Source organism: Pinus tabuliformis, chromosome 5_2 (assembly GCF_031772625.1).
Source record: "Pinus tabuliformis cultivar Carrire ecotype Pingquan chromosome 5_2, CPIR1, whole genome shotgun sequence".
NCBI classification, from domain to species: domain Eukaryota; kingdom Viridiplantae; phylum Streptophyta; class Pinopsida; order Pinales; family Pinaceae; genus Pinus; species Pinus tabuliformis.
Window position 1 is genome coordinate 686,053,867 of NC_142306.1, and position 16,575 is coordinate 686,070,441.

Consider the following 16,575-nt stretch of genomic DNA (forward strand, 5'->3'; position numbering starts at 1 on the left):
CTATGATATTTATATGGTTTTATGCTGGTTATAAGCATGGTTAAATAATTGGTTCATGTCATGGTTATTTCATGTATTTACTTGTAACTGTTAAATGGATGGATGCAAGACCTAATTGATGATCTAGTAGTTCAATGGAGAAGGAGGTGAGGTTTCATAAGTTGTTTCATTCATTTATGCTTTGTCTTGTATCCTAGACCTGTAGGTTGCATTGATGCCAAGTGTTTGACAGAACATCAGTTTTGATTGGGGATGCTCAGGCTTAGTCCTTAGGGTGAATTTTTATTCATCATCATTTTTATTGTGTTTTTAATGATTTCTGAAAGTTACAACAAGTTCTGGGCAGAGGCCAGGATTCTGGGCTAGAAAAGTGGCTCAAATCCTGGAGTCGTTGGCACAAAACTGGCAATTCTGGACCACAGTCACTGGCAGGTAGGCCTGTGAGAGTGACTTTGAGTTGCTAGTCACTCCCTTGCCCATAGCATGAGAGCGACTATGGCCTAAGAGCTGCAAAATAGTAGTGGGACCCAAGGACAGGCTATATGAGTGGATGACTTATCTCCTGAGGGTTCTGTTGATGATGTTGGATGACTGTATGTGATGTTCTGTCGATTCCACTTCCTTAAGGTGACATAGGAGGTCGAATCTGATTGTAGTAGCATCTCTCCTCATGTTTAACCCGATTGGCATGGTTACTTTGGGTAGACCTGGGAGGGGGTGTTACAGATTGGTATCAGAGCATGGTTACACTCTCTTTGGGTCATATCTGGTGCTAGAGATATGGTGAATGTGTTGGTCATGCATGCATGTCAGTTGTGTGTGTGGCTCTTACACTTGTGTTCCATGTGCTTGTTGCACTGCATCATATTGATCATGGTAGAAGTAAGGTTATCATGAGTAACTTGATGTCGATTTTATGGAATGCATCATCATGAGTATATGACTAGTTATACAATTATATGCAACTTGATTACATTCTTGTATGTTGGGTTGCATTCTTGGCTATTTGATTACATGCATCATTATTGTAGGTTGATTACAATAATTGATTGCTTATGCTCGACTACATGCGATTATGTGTATGTGTAGTTGATTAGGCATTTCTTATGCAGGTTGATAGTTGCATGAGGCAATGTGTATAATGGAGTAATGGTTTTTGTCATGCATGAGGTCATAGCATGCATTGTTGATATGGACTTACATAGATGATTGAACCTAGCTAGTATGATGGTTATGTGTTGATGCACTTATTGATATATGTCTATATGTTATTATGGTTATGTTGTACATGCATCACGTTGATTTGATGATCTTGCAAACAAGGTATCCTCCCCGAGTATGCTAAGGTACGTTGATTTATGGTGATTTGGTTTAGCTGACATAGTATGCCTTGCAGGAAAGAGATCAGATGGCCAGCAAGGTGGTAGACTACATAGAATCTCCCTATGAATTATATGGGAAGCGTGGTGTGGGGCACTCTTCTGACTTATCAGACACCTTGAGAATCCTGAAGGAAGAAATAAGGTGTTGCAAAGCAGACAAAGACAAAATCATGCAGGCACAAGAGAAACAAGCAGAGGTAAATGAAATATTACTTCAGAGTTTGTCGGATTTGTAGCGACCGATACCTTTTTGGATCAGCCATGGAAATGATGATAGAACTAATGGGGCATATGGCAGCAGGTCTCATAGTAGACACATGTCATATAGATCTAACACTATCATGGATGGCAGGATGTTGGACACTCCGGATAGGAGAGGTACTGGACATAGGTATTACTCTAGTTATGGTTTCTATAAACATCATGATCGTCATCATTATCATCCATACATGATGAATGATAGTGGATATTTTTTGGATGAGTTCAAGAAGGCAAAGCCACCTACCTTTGATGGAGAGATGAAGAAATCGCATGGTGTGGAGGCTTGGTTGCTTGACATGCGGAAATTCTTTAGATTGCATGATTACTCAGAAAACATGAAAGCAAGGATAAACCTTTTCAGTCTTAAAGGTAAAGTGGATATTTAGTGGGAAGACGTGAAGAATGTCAAGGACATACATGAGGATGAGTTGACTTGGCATGCGTTTGAAAGGATCTTCAATAAGAAGTACTTGTCTGAGAGGTACTCTAATGATAGAGCTAAGGAGTTTTATGAGTTGCGGATGGGTTCTATGATAGATGAGGAGTATACTAGTAGATTTTTGGAGTTGTTGAGATATGTGCCTTACCTCAGAGAGGAGAAGGCCAAGGTTCAGAGATTCATCAATGGATTTCCAGTTGCATACAAAGACCGGATTGAGTTTGATGATCCTAGATCGTTGGAGGAGGCCATCCAAAAGTTGAAGCATTGTTATGAGCAGTCGAAGCACAAATTTGAGCCTAAACATGATTTGAAAAGAAATGACAAAGTTAAAGGAAAATGGCCACCAAAGAGAGGAAGACCTCAAGATGCAAGTGAGAAAGATAATGCAGTTCCTTACAAGAAATTCAATACAACTGAGAAGGGACATGGAGAGTAGCAGGCTAGAGGCGGTGGTAAGGAACCATTGTAGTGTTGGATATGTGGTAAGGATCATCGTAAGAGGGATTATCTGCAGTATCAGAGTGGTGGTAGACCCCATATCTACAATGCTCAGGAGGCGCATACAGTTGGTGATGTTGGTCATAACATTCCTCGGATTTATGCAGCTATGGATAACAGGTAGGCAGATCATCAGGCATCGATCATTGAGATGGATGGTAAGATTTGTGATAAAGTTTTTTCTATTTTGATTGATCCTGGATATAACTATAGTTATATTAATCCTGTCCTGGTGGATAAGTGTGGTTTTAGAAAAGAAGTGCATGAAAAATCTTGGTTGGTACAATTGATACAGGTATGAAGAAGCGAATTCACCATTGGGTAGGATCTTGTGCATTTGAGTTAAATGGTATGCCTACAACAACACATTTGAATGTATTTCCATTGGGATCGTATAATATGATTTTGGGTATGGATTGGCTATACCTTCACAGAACCAAAGTGGATTGCTTCGACAAGGCCATTGAGTGTGTGGATGATAGTGGGGAAAATAGGACCTTGCAGGGAAAGAAGAAGCCTACATCAGTGAGGATGGTTACTGCTATGCAAGCTAAGTGTAGTTACAGAAAAGGTTGTGTGATGTTTGCAGTACACATTTCCAGTGATAAGGGTAAGGAGGTTGATGATGCTGATGTGTTGAGAAGGTACCCAGTATTGCAGCAGTTTCGGGATGTATTTCCTGAGGACATTTCAGAGTTTCCACCTCATAGGGAGGTAGACTTTTCTATTGAGTTAGTGCCAGGGGAAGCTCCAACATCGAAAGCACCTTACATGATGAGCACACCTGAGTTGGTAGAATTGAAGTTGCAGGTAAAGGAAATGTTGGACAAAGGATACATTAGACCCAACGTATCACCTTGGATTGCATCAATGTCGTTCGTAAAGAAGAAAGATGGTACTCTTAGATTGTGCATTGATTACAAGTATCTGAACAAAGTAACGATCAAGAACATGTACCCTTTGCCGAGGATTGATGATTTGTTTGATCAGCTAAAGGGAGCAACAATGTTCTCTAAGATCGACTTGAGATCGGGATACCATCAGGTACGCATCAAGGAAGAGGATATCTTCAAGACTACGTTCAGGACTAGGTATGGGCATTATGAGTTTTTTGTTGTTCCATTTGGCTTAACTAATGCTCCAACTACATTCATGTGTTTGATGAATAGTGTGTTGCGTCCTTATTTGGACAAGTTTGTTATTGTATTCATTGATGACATACTGGTATATTCTAAGAATGAGGAGGAACATGCCTAACATTTAGCAGTAGTATTGAGATTGCTAAGGAAGCTTCAGTTGTATGCTAAACTTAGCAAGTGCGGTTTCTTTCAAACTGAGGTACATTGCTTGGGACATGTTGTCTCCAAGGAAGGCATAGCATTAGATCCAGAAAAGATAAGGGCCATCATGGAATGGGTAGCTCCTAAGAATGTAGATGAGGTGAGATCATCTATGGGATTAGCAAGTTACTACAGGGAGTTCATCAGGAAATTCTCACGGATTGCATATCCTATCACATCCTTGTAGCGGAAAGGTAAGAAGTTTGAAGCGATGGTGTAATGTGAGGATAGTTTTGAGCAGCTTAAGCAGTTGTTGACACATGCACCAGTGCTAAAGATTGCAAATCCAAATTAGGAGTTTGTTGTGTGTACAAATGCTTAAAAGAAAGGACTTGGTTGAGTTCTCATGTAAGAAGGACGAGTAGTGTGCTATGAGTCACATAAACTGAATGAGCATGAGCAGAACTATCCAATGCATGATATTGAGCTATTAGTGATTATACATGCATTGAAAATGTGGAGACATTATCTTCTGGGCAGGAGGTTCACATTGATGAGCGATCATAGTCGGTTGAAGTATTTGTTTGACCAGTCGAATCTAAATTCTAGGAAAGCTCGATGGTTGGCTACCCTTAGTGTGTTTGACTTCGAGATCAGATGCAAAAAAGGGAAGGAGAATTGGGTTGCAAATACTCTTCACAGGAAGGTACAAGTAAATCATATAGCAACTATAAGCTCTTATGGGAGAGAGTTACAAGATAGGATTTTGCAGGTAGGTCAGTGGGATGACAAATACATGGAGATCATGCACAAGTTACTGCAAAGCATAGGTACAGGTGCAGGGACAGGCACATGGGATTAGGATGTATACTATCGTCTCACAAAAGATGGCTTGGTGAGGTTTCGAGACAAGATCTATGTGTTGAATTACAGTAAGCTCAAGAAGCTTATCTTGAGGGAGTTTCATGTGAAATCGTATTCAGGTCATCCAGGATATCAGAAGAGATTGATGACGATAAAGTAGTTCTATTATTGGTCGAAGCTGAAGAAAGAAGTGGTTGAGTTCGTGGCTAGATGCTTATATTGTCAACAGGTAAAGGCGGAGTGCAAGCATCCAGGCGGTATACTACAACCTATAGTGATTCCAGAATGGAAATGGGAGGTCATTTCCATGGATTTCATCACAGGTCTTCCAAGGACATTGAAGCAACATGATTCTATTATGGTCGTGGTTGACAGGTTGAGCAAGGTAGCTCACTTCATTCCGGTAAAGACTACATATTCAACTAGTGAGGTAGCACAGGTGTTCATCAGAGATATAGTGAGACTACATGGTGTTCCAAAGAAGATTGTGTTGGACAGGGATGCAAAGTTCACTTCCAAGTTTTGGAAGGAGCTATTTGCAGGCTTGGGTACAAATTTGGCCTTCACCACAACTTATCACGTATAGAAAGATGGTCAGATAGAGAGGGTCAACAAGATCTTGGAAGATATGTTGAGGATGTAAGTGATGCACTAGCAAAGAAAATGGAAAGAGTATATACCATTGGTGGAGTTCGCATACAAAAATGGTTACCAAGAGTCCTTGAGGATGAGTCCTTTCGAGGCATTGTATGGACGGAGTTGTAGCACTCCGATCAGTTGGAGTGATCCAGTGAACAGGGTACTTATTAGACCAGACATGTTGGCAGACATGGAGCAGGAGATGTAGGTTATAAAGAAGAATCTAAAGGCAACACAGGATAGACAGAAGAGTTATGCAGATCAACACATGGTGTTCAAAGAGTTTCAGGTCGGAGAGCATGTGTATTTGCTCATCAAGCCCAAGAAAAACTCTTTGAGGATTGGTTTATGTGCCAAGTTGGCACCACGGTATTGCAGACCTTTTGAGATCCTTGAGAGGATTGGACTAGTGGCATATCGACTTGCACTGCCTCCAACAATTAAAGTCCATGTTGTTTTCCATATTTCATTGCTTAAGAAGTATATAAAGGATGTTGATCATGCTATTACTTGGTTGGTATTGCAGGTGGAGCAAGAAGGAGAGTTCAGTTTAGAGCCTCAGTGTATATTTCAGGGGAAACATCTCATGCTCAGGAACATAGCCATATAGCAAATTAAAGTGCAGTGGAAGCACTTTGGGCCTGAAGAAGATACATGGGAGATGGGAGATCATATGCGGGCCCTATATCCTTCATTGTTTGTTGGTTGAGGCAAAGAAGTTTTGGTTTGATGTTGGTTTATGTTTGGCATATGTTTTGCTGATGTTTTGATATTTGTATATGTATATGTATATGAATGTAAATATTTCCATGAGCTAAGTTATAAAACTCTAATAAGCGGTATGGTTATTATCTTGTCATGTTGTCATGATGTTTTGCTTTTGACCAGGTTCTTCATTGTAAATATTGCAATGAGCTAAGTTATAAAGCTCCATAGGCAGTGTGTTTGCTTTCAACGGTTTTTTTGAGGTCTTGGTGTGGTTTAACACCGAGGATGGTGTTCCCCAAGGGGGAGGGTTTTGTAACAACCCTGGTGAGAAGTTCATGCAATAAAAGTTAATAAAGACAAAATAAGACCACGGCTAAGGGACACTAATTCCAAGCTGAATGTTGGGCAAAGATATCCTAGTGGCCATCACTAGATGTGTGTTTTGGTTAAGGAAATTGGCAAAGGCTAAGGCAAAGGCATTAAAAGGAAAAAATGCATTTTTGGCACATTTATTTATGAAAAAAAAAAGAAATTAGGAGAAAAGGAAGGCAAAAAGTCACGGGTTGCATGTGAGGAGAAAATTGAAGGAAAATAATGGAAAATGAAGAAATTAGAGGCCTCATGCATAAAAAGGCTTCTGAGGATCAGTTCATGGCTTTTTTCAAGTCCAAGTTTGGAGCTCTCTCATTATTCTCTCTCTCTCTCTCTCTCTCTCTCTCTCTCTCATTCTCTTGGTCACTTAGAGTTTTCTTGGTGCACTCTAGTTTTTGGATCAAGGAAGGAAAAGCAAGCAAAGGGAAAGGAAGTCAAGCAAGGATCAAGGAAAGGAAAGCAAGATCAAGTAGCTTCAACGTGAATACTTGCAGGTAACCTTTTGTATGTGTGTTTTCCTAGCTAGTTTGGACATGCATGGCTTTGCATGTTGGTGTATGGTTCTCTTGATGTTGGCGACATGGTCTTACTGGGTTATGGCAGTGGTTTTCAGCCTAGGCTACCCTTTTTCCGTATGCCATGGTATGTTGGGATGTTATTTCAGTTTTGGAACTTTGGAATTGTCAGATGGATTTCAGAATCCGAGGCGGAGGTGGTCCCAAAGTTCATTCCCAAAGGCCTAGGAATCCCTTGACCGATTTTGGTGAGATACATGGTAAATCCTGAGGGAGTAGTCTTAGTTTAGGGCATAGTGATCTGGGTTTAGATTATGGTAAAGCTTGAGATACAAGGGGACGAAAAATTCCTCAAGGATAGTGATGGATTCTGGATGACATTCAAAGTTCTATTTGGCTGTGATTGGAGCACTGGTTTTGGTGTGATCAGGGTTTGGTGAGGGTGGAGGTGGTTTAACCTCTTGGTTCCCTTGGTTGCTCTTGGATTATTTTTTATATGAGATCCCATATTCATGCTTGGAATATGGCATGGGGGTGAGTGGTTGAAAGAGAGATTTGGTTCAACCATGTCTATGGTTAGGTGGTATGTGGAAGTCTCGAATTTGGTTGGATTTCCTATGATTAATAAAAGCTAAGTTCTCTTACATTTGCACTAATTTATATGTGGATTTAATGGTTGTCATATCTCTGATATTTATATGGTTTTATGTTGTTTATACGCATGGTTAAATGATTGGTTCATGTCATGGTTATTTCATGTATTTACTTGTAATTGTTAAATGGATAGATGCAGGACCTAATTGATGATCTCGTAGTTAAATGGAGAAGGAGGTGATCCTTCTGATGAGGTTTCATAAGTTGTTTCAGTAATTTATGCTCTATCTTGTATCCTAGACCTATAGGTTGCATTAATGCCAAGTGTTTGACAGAATGTCAGTCCCAGTTGGGGATGCTCAAGCTTAGTCTTGAGGGTGATTTTTTATTGATCAACATTGTTACTATGTTTTAATGATTCATGAAAGTTACAACAAGTTCTGGGAAGAGGCCAGGATTCTGGGCTAGAAAAGTTGTTGAGACATGAAACTACACCTCTTCTACACACTTTTCTAGACTTTTTCCTCTCACCAGTGCCTCACAAGCTATCAAAAATCATTACATATTGATTCTGAGAGTACATTTAAGTGGTTTTCTAACTATGTTTTTTTGTTTGCTATTTGACTTAGATTTTGCTCATCAGCTGCAAAATGCAGCCACTTTCTGCAGCTGTTTTTGTTGATCTCTAGGTTACAGGTGTCATCAAGCAAAACGAGGCACGTGGGCAGTTTAGAAATGATCTGGACATGGACCAGGTCCTATTGGTTTAGCCAGATTCGTAAAGGAAATCCTTGGTCAAACGGTGGTCAACGAGGAGTTCTACGGCAAGCAGGTCTCTGTTTTTCAACACGTGAAGGATCCGAGACCATTCCTAGATCCATGGGTTCATTTTGACAGCTGTAGACTACCTCCACGACGCAAATCCAACAGCCACCTTTTGGTAGATTGAATGATCTTGGCAACCATCATGCTAAGCTCACGGATGTTGTCTTTTTACGTGTCTTCTGCTGAAGTAGTTCCATAGGAAAACAGTTATGTAATTTCCCTTATAAATAACGCGTTTGCAAATGCATGTAGAGTTAGTTTTTGTTGATGTAATTTTGCTGTTAAGTTTATGTACTGTGCCGTGACACTGGTCTTGCTGTTGTAACGAGAGGATCCTTCCTCTATTTTGCAATACAATAAAACTCTGTTTTATATGACTGCGTGAGCATAATCTCGGATTGACAGCGTGTTAACCAAGGCCGTGCAGAGGGCCCCTGCTGGCTAAGGTTTCATTCTTTTATTTCTGTAAAGTTTTCATGTGCTGTTGTTTTATTTCCATTGTAAATATTTCGTAGTCTGTGCACTTGTGTATATTTCACATTTCAGTTATAATGCTAATGTTTCATTCATGTACATGATTTTCCAAGCATTGTATATTTGTGCTAACACTGATCAGTGTGTTTCAGGTTAGGATAGGCCCGGGCATTTTCATACAATTTTTGCAATAATTATTGACATGAGATTGTCCTCTCTGCTGACTTTGTTTTTCTTAGCTTTCAATTTCAGTTATGCTTTGATTTCAGTCTTATTCATTTACTGTTGACAGTTAGTTTAAATATCAAATTCTTCATGTCATTTAATGTTATCTCCAGAGCCATGGCTTAACCCCGAAAAGCTACTTGGTGAGCTATTGGATTTTGAGTGAAGTGATTTGATTCTTCATGTTATTGACGTTATCTCCAGAGCCATGGCTTAACCTGAAAAAACTACTTGGCGAGCTATCGGACTATAAGTGAAGAGACTTGATTTTATTTTTATTTGCAAGTAGATAATTTAGATATCAATTCCTCATGTTATTGACGTTATCTCCAGAGCCATGGCTTAACCCCGAAAAGCTACTTGGTGAGCTATCGGACTATAAATGAAGTGAATTGGTTTTACTTTTATTAGTTTGCAGTTTTTGATTTGTTTGAGTGCAATAGCTTAACTTTTATTTATGTATTTAGATGAGCAGCAGAGATAGAGATTTCATGATCAGTAGTTCATCATTTGTTTGATTCAAATAGCTGCACATTTACATTCTTGTTTAGCTGCACATTTACATTCTTGTTCAAGTATTAATTTCATCACTAGAATGTTTTGAGATCCTCTGAAGTGTTAAGTTCTGGAAGTCATCATAAAGGACATAATTGCCTTAAAATCTATACCCAAACTTGCCTTCTAAAGTATTCTTAAAACTTAGGAATAGGATTTCCATTTGCATTAGGAGACAAACCAAGATAAAACCCCCAAAAACAAGATAAAATTGAAAACAATAAAAAGTAAGAAAGAGGTTGCCTTGCACATATAGTGCACCACACTTCATCAGTTTACGACTCTCGGATTGATAATTAATGTAGCAATTTAGGACATACTAAATTGACTAAACAAAAGTGACTCAAATCCCGGAGTCGCTGGCACAGAACTGGCAATTCTAGACCACAGTCACTGGCAGGTAGGCTTGTGAGAGTGACTTTGAGTTGCTGGTCGCTCCCTTGCCCATAGCATGAGAGCGACTATGTCTCAAGAGTTGCAAAATAGCAGTGGGACCTAGGGACAAGATGTCTGAGTGGTTGACTTGTCTCCTGAGGGTTTTGTTGATGATGTTGGATGATTGTATGTGATGTTTCGTCGATTCCACTTCCTTAAGGTGACATAGGAGGTCGAATCAGATTGTAATAGCATCTCTCCTCATGTTTACCCCGATTGACATGGTTACTTAAAGTAGACCTGAGAAGTGGCGTTACAAATTCCAAAAATTTAATAAATATAACAATATTGTTTCCTAACCATCAGAGATAAACTCAACTAAATAATATTTTTAAAAATTTATGATTATAAACCAATATTTTATCACAATAAATATGAAAATATTATTAAAATAATACAATACATAGGTTAAATTGTTTTATAAAAAAGAAATCAAATAATAAATAAATACATAGGTTAAATTGTTTTATAAAAAAGAAATCAAATAATAAATAAATAAAGTTAAAATAACTTATTTTATTTTAATAGAAAACAAATTTTAGATTTTATTTTATATTATGATAAATTTAGAAAATACTATTTTATTTAAGATTAGAGTTTTTAAATAAATAAAACAACACATATATTAAGTTTAAAATCTTAGTTATTATGTTTTTAAAATTAAATATTTATTATGTTTGTTATCTTTTAATGAAATTTAAAAATGAATGTTAATTAAGTTTATTTTTAATGATTTCACTAATGTTTATAATCTTTTTTATTTATATTTAATTATGATATGTAATTATGATAGGTTGAGTTCATATTGAGTATATTATTGTAAAAATTTTGAATGGGTTGTAGAATAAAATATATAATAACAAATTACATAAATATTAAATATCTCTAAATATTAAATTATTAACCTATTTCATTATATTAAGCCTAATTACTAATATTTCCAAAAAAACTAAGATCTTATATTATATCATTAAATTTATAATAATGTGATATGTAGTTTTAAATAATATTAAAATATTACATTAATCATCCAAAAAAAGTTAAATATTAATTATATTCATACATATTTTTGTAAAAAAATATATTATTTTTCAAAGAACTTTAATTTAATATGTATTTTTAAAAATTTATTATTATTAAACATGATAATAAAATATTATAATAAAAAAAATCATTTTTTATTTAAATTTTTTTTACAAATATGGGATGATTTCTTGAATTAAATATTATTTTTTTATTCATTCTAAAATTTCAATATTAGAAAAAAGTAATATTCTTTAAATTTACTATAAAATAATTATAAATTTTTGAATTAATATATTTATCAGGCTTATTTATAATAGATTAAATTTTTATTATTTTTAATTTTAATGTTTAGTTACTTTGCATTCAAACGAGGTAATGAAAAACAACAATCATTGAAATTTACTTGGGTTTAACACTCCATAAGTCATAATGATTGACTTTGGAGAAAGCTATTATTAATATTTGAGAGCAAGAGAGACAAGGTATGTTGTTTACTACAATAGCTCGAGTTAAATATTTGAATTGTCCTACTATTAATATTGGAGAGCAAGAGAGAAAATGTATGGCGTTTACTACAATATCGTGAGTTAAAGATTTGAATGGTATACGATTTCAAGTGTCCGTTTCATATGATCGATAAGAAAAGTTGGCAAAACTAACAAGTGTGACAATAAGAATAGTAGAAGAAAATAGTTTGAGATTCATCACAATGAAGACTATTTGTAATTGACTACATTATTATTATTCACATATTCTATCATTCAACATTGTTACATTGTCACTTTGCATTCAAAATTTTTATTTTGTCTTTCAATTTATTAACAATCTCTATCATGAACCACAATGGATGGTTCGAAAGACGTCGACCAGAAAACTATTTATGTGATTGATCCAAAAAAACTATTTCTAAACATTATGAATCACATATGATTGCACGCAAAAATCTCTATTATCTCAACAAACTGAAGTAATTGAGCAAATTAAAAATTTTAATGCCCAAATTCATCTTAGACATATTTAGCATATTTAAAATTATCAGAATAATTAGGCGTTCAACAAATTTTGTGTGACGATTAAAACTAGTCTCGATCCATCTTAACCATGTATCTATCAAGCGCCGAGAGGGATCAAATCTCTCGAGGTGGAAATATTTCCTCAAGTTTTGCACTAAAAAAAAGGTTTGCACCTCGAGAGATTGATCATTCTCGACATTTGATAGATATGAGATTAAGATGGATCTAGGCTAATTATAATTCTTGATTTAATATATTCATCATATTTATTCAATCTAAAATTTTAACTTAAAAATATAATATTGTTTAAAACTATAATTATAAATATCAAAGATTTATAGTTATAATTATAATTATGAAATATTTTATCATAATTATAAATATTAATATTTTAATATAGAAAAAATAATATTTATAAATATGAAAATAAAATCACCTCGATGGGGGTGCATGCCTAGAAGGATCGTTGGATAGTCGATCACTCCCGTGTGGAGACATGACTCGAAGCTTAATGCAAGATGATGGGAGGGTAGTTGAGCCGCCCCTCCCCCCGTATTGTTTCATTAATTTTGCAAGTGTGTGATAGTTGATCTCCTCTGGGATGGTGGCGGTACAACGAGATGGGTATAAGAGATTGGGAAGAAGCCAGGACGGAACATTCAGAGGTGAATTTGTTGTGGAAAACAAGCTTTGTGACCCCTTTTGTATATCGTGGGGGTCTCGAAAGAGAGTTGGTGCATTACGACTATGGCGTAGACAGGAATACGAGAGACTTTGATGGTCTGGTCGAACCTAGTGTAATATTCCTAATTAGCCATGGCTAATTGGAATATTCGATTTTGCTCAATTTTGCCTTCTATAGTTATTTATAAATAAAAAGGTGAGGAAAGGGGGGCATAACTCACTTTTTGAATAAAGTCACTCCCTAGTAGCACAACGTTGTAACTTAAAAGGGGAGCCAAGGGGGCCAAAGGACCACGTAGAGAAGGGGGCCCATGTAGACACTTGGAGGGACTGCGCAGATGGAGGAGCACGTGGCAAGAGAGAGGCTACGTTGGAGGAGGTGGGCCTTAGGGTTTTGAGAGAGGCCAACGCTATAAAGGAGAGAGGATCCTCCTCATTTCGGCATTCGATTATGTTTCATTTGAGCTAGTCACTTCGACTTAGAGCACACTAGTTGTTTAGCATGTATGTAGCACTGTTTAGTGCATTGAGTGTCTCCGTTCGGAGATCTCGCCCTTAGCCCTTAGGACTTCAAGTGCATGCTCGGGCATGGTAGTTTCATCAATATTTTGCAAGAGGAGCGATTTTTGGAGTTGAGGAGGAGCTGAGTATTTTGATGACTGTGTAGTCTTGAGAGGGGAGGACGCAGTTCTTTTGGTAGGAGCTCTGGATTGGGTTTTTGTGGAGGATTTGAGTTGGGAGATTGAGCAGGGGATCAGCCCTTGCATATTGGAGGATTTTGGTAGAGTTTTGGAGGATTCTCTTCAGGAGTAGCGCAGAGCCTTGAGGGATAGCGTAGATCCTCAAGGGGGTGATTTTCGGGGGTCAACTATTTTAGAAAAGCTTTTTGGGCTTTTCTGGGTTTATTGAGCAGAGGCTGATTCCAGAGTTTCAGCATTTTCCGAGGAGGGAAACAAGCCCAAATCCTCATTTGATTCCAGCAGTAGCAGCAGCACAGCAGTTTGGACGCAGTTCAGAGAGGGGCCATTTCCTTACCATTCTGAGTGTATTTCTTCACTTGCCTTGTGCAAGTCGAGGTGCTATCTTTTTTATCACCTCTTGTACTCTTTCCATTACTCAGTATAATAGAATGGCTTAGCATTTCTCTCTGCATTTCTCGAGTTTCTGCTTATATTCCATGTATACATTATTGTATGTTGCATTACTGTTATTTCTCTGGTTGGAGTTTTCTTGTGTTTGAGGGATATCTCTTATAAGGGATATTACACCTAGACTCCAAGACGGTGGGGTTCTTTTGGTAAGTTTGCTCGTCTTAGCTTTTTTTGTTCATGGTGTGTTCAACCGTCTGGATTCTCTGTATATTGGTCTTTGAACAAGGCTGGGGTGGTGTGGGTGTCGAACTAGTTTTATCAAGATCAAGTGTTGCTCAAGTGGACTGTGCATGGGGTTCTTTGGGGGTATTACCAGTTTTTAGGCTCAATATTCACATTTTCATACTAGGTTTTGGCTTGTTCAGTGTTATGGAGAATTGTCTCTCCTTTGTTTAAATTTTTAGTTTGGAAGGTTATTGTGTTAGTGTTTGGGGTGCCTAAAGAAACGACACCCCAAGGTTTTTCAGTGCTCTGAGTTAGCTTGGGATCTCTGGTAGTGGGGGAAATATTGTTTGTGGTGGAAGTTATGGAGGCTAGGTGTCTGGTGCACAGATGCACAAGCCATGATAGGAATTGGTGGAGTGAAGTTTGGTTAGGGGGGATAAATTTTGAATTTGAAAGCTAGTGGCGGTTCGGGAAAGGAAATCTCCCTGTTATTCCTCTTGGTGTGGTTATAGGTCATCTAATTGAAGGGTCGGTGCAGTCCCTGAGAGGTTCAACATGGTTTCGAGGCGACCGAAGTTTAATTGTCAGTATTCATGTTTGTTGGTTCTTTGGTGGTGTTGGTGAGGCTAGAGCAAATGTGAAGCCGACTGTGAGGTCCTCGGGTCAAGTCAAAGCCTCCCCTACTTTGCCTAGCTATGAGGGAAATGTTCAAATTTGGGGCGTGAAGGTTGGTCATGTTTGTGGAGGAGGTAGACATTCTCGTGGGGGTCATGGTCGTGGCGGTGGAATGGCTCATCATAGTGGTAGGCGTGGAAGTAGGAGCCCTGTTAGGCATGGGCGTGGGGATCCTCCTCCTCGTGCGACCTCTTCAAGGATATCAATGCATTCCGTTCAAGAAATGTTGGAATATCGGGACAAAACTTTCCTGGAAGAACATGAGTTTGTGATGGTAGCACTCCAGCAGTTGCAATACTTCCAATGCCACCTTCGTGAGTGTGTGGTTGTGGTATGGCATAGACAAAATCTGCTATCGGAAAAACTGGACAAGTTGGAAGCATAACTTACTCATTTGGAGCCACATGTAGATTTCCTGTATTTCCCTCCTACCCTCCCAGGGACAAGGCCTGATAATCCGATGTCTAGCACTTCCGAAGACTAGCAATGGTCACTGGGGTGCTATGTATTTTGCAGGTTTTTTGGTGTCCTTGGCCTTCTCGGACATGGGCAGTAGCCCTTATTTTATTTTGGATGTTTTGTAATGATCAGTTACCGATTGTCAACAAACCTGGTTGAGCTAAGACACTAGTTTTTTGTTGTTGTATGTAAAACCTTTTGGCAATTAATAGAAAGTCTGGTTCACAAAAAAATTTATGAAAATAAAATCTAAAATTTATTTTGTAAAAATGGGTTATATTTAAGGTTCACTTTAAATCCACTTCAACAATTTTTTTAAATTTTTAATATGCAAATGAACCTTTAACATAAATAGGTAATGGTTTTGGATTGTAATTCATATTTGGTTTATATGTGTATTTTCCATATTAATCTTTGGATAGGAAGGGATGTTGGGTTATTGGTTCAAAGGTTAACACAATTACAAGTAGACTTGGAACTTAGTATCATGTTGTTCGGTCAATTATTATTTGGGCCATGAGTCAAACAAACAACTTAACATGGAATTAGTTTAGGGGATTATTGATCAAAATTGTATACATATGGGTTAGAATGAATCTACAATTTTTAAAATATGGAAGAATGATTCTACAATTTTTTAAATATGGCAGAAAATATATGTATGTAATTATACGCAAATAAGTAATAATGTTTGACTATACTAGGGAATTTTTTTCAATGCAATTCACATCCTAACACCTCTCCACTATCTTAATGGTGAGTCATTATTGCATTGAATCAAGAGCCCTCAATCGAGAAAAGGGGCACTAATGAGTTTTAAAAGAAATTAGTTTATGTATAACATATTTTCAAATAAGTTCAAAACACACCCTCCCTCTTAATAATATTTTGTTTGAAATATATATTTAATATTGATTACTCGTACATTGTTTACATGATAAAAGTAGACTTAATTATACAAAAATATCCCTTATTAACATAATGGGTCACTACTCACCTATAAAACCTAATGAATAAAAGATGTAATACATACATGCATGAGTCTTTTGATAATTTTTGTGTTAGAGACACATGTTCTTCCTTCCTATGATAATTTGAGCTCAGAGTATAAGGAAGAAGTAGATGAAACAATGTATGGTACTTGAATCACACTCTTGTAGTCATAAAAGTAAGATAGATTGATATGTTGTACACCATTGACTTGGTATGACACCAATCACTCCCTTCTTATGGACATTGATCTCAAAGCTAGGGATATAGGTGAGTTTCCAGTGGGATCCCAAAACCCATGGATACCATTGTCACCATGTTAATGTTCGTGTTTATTTATAAT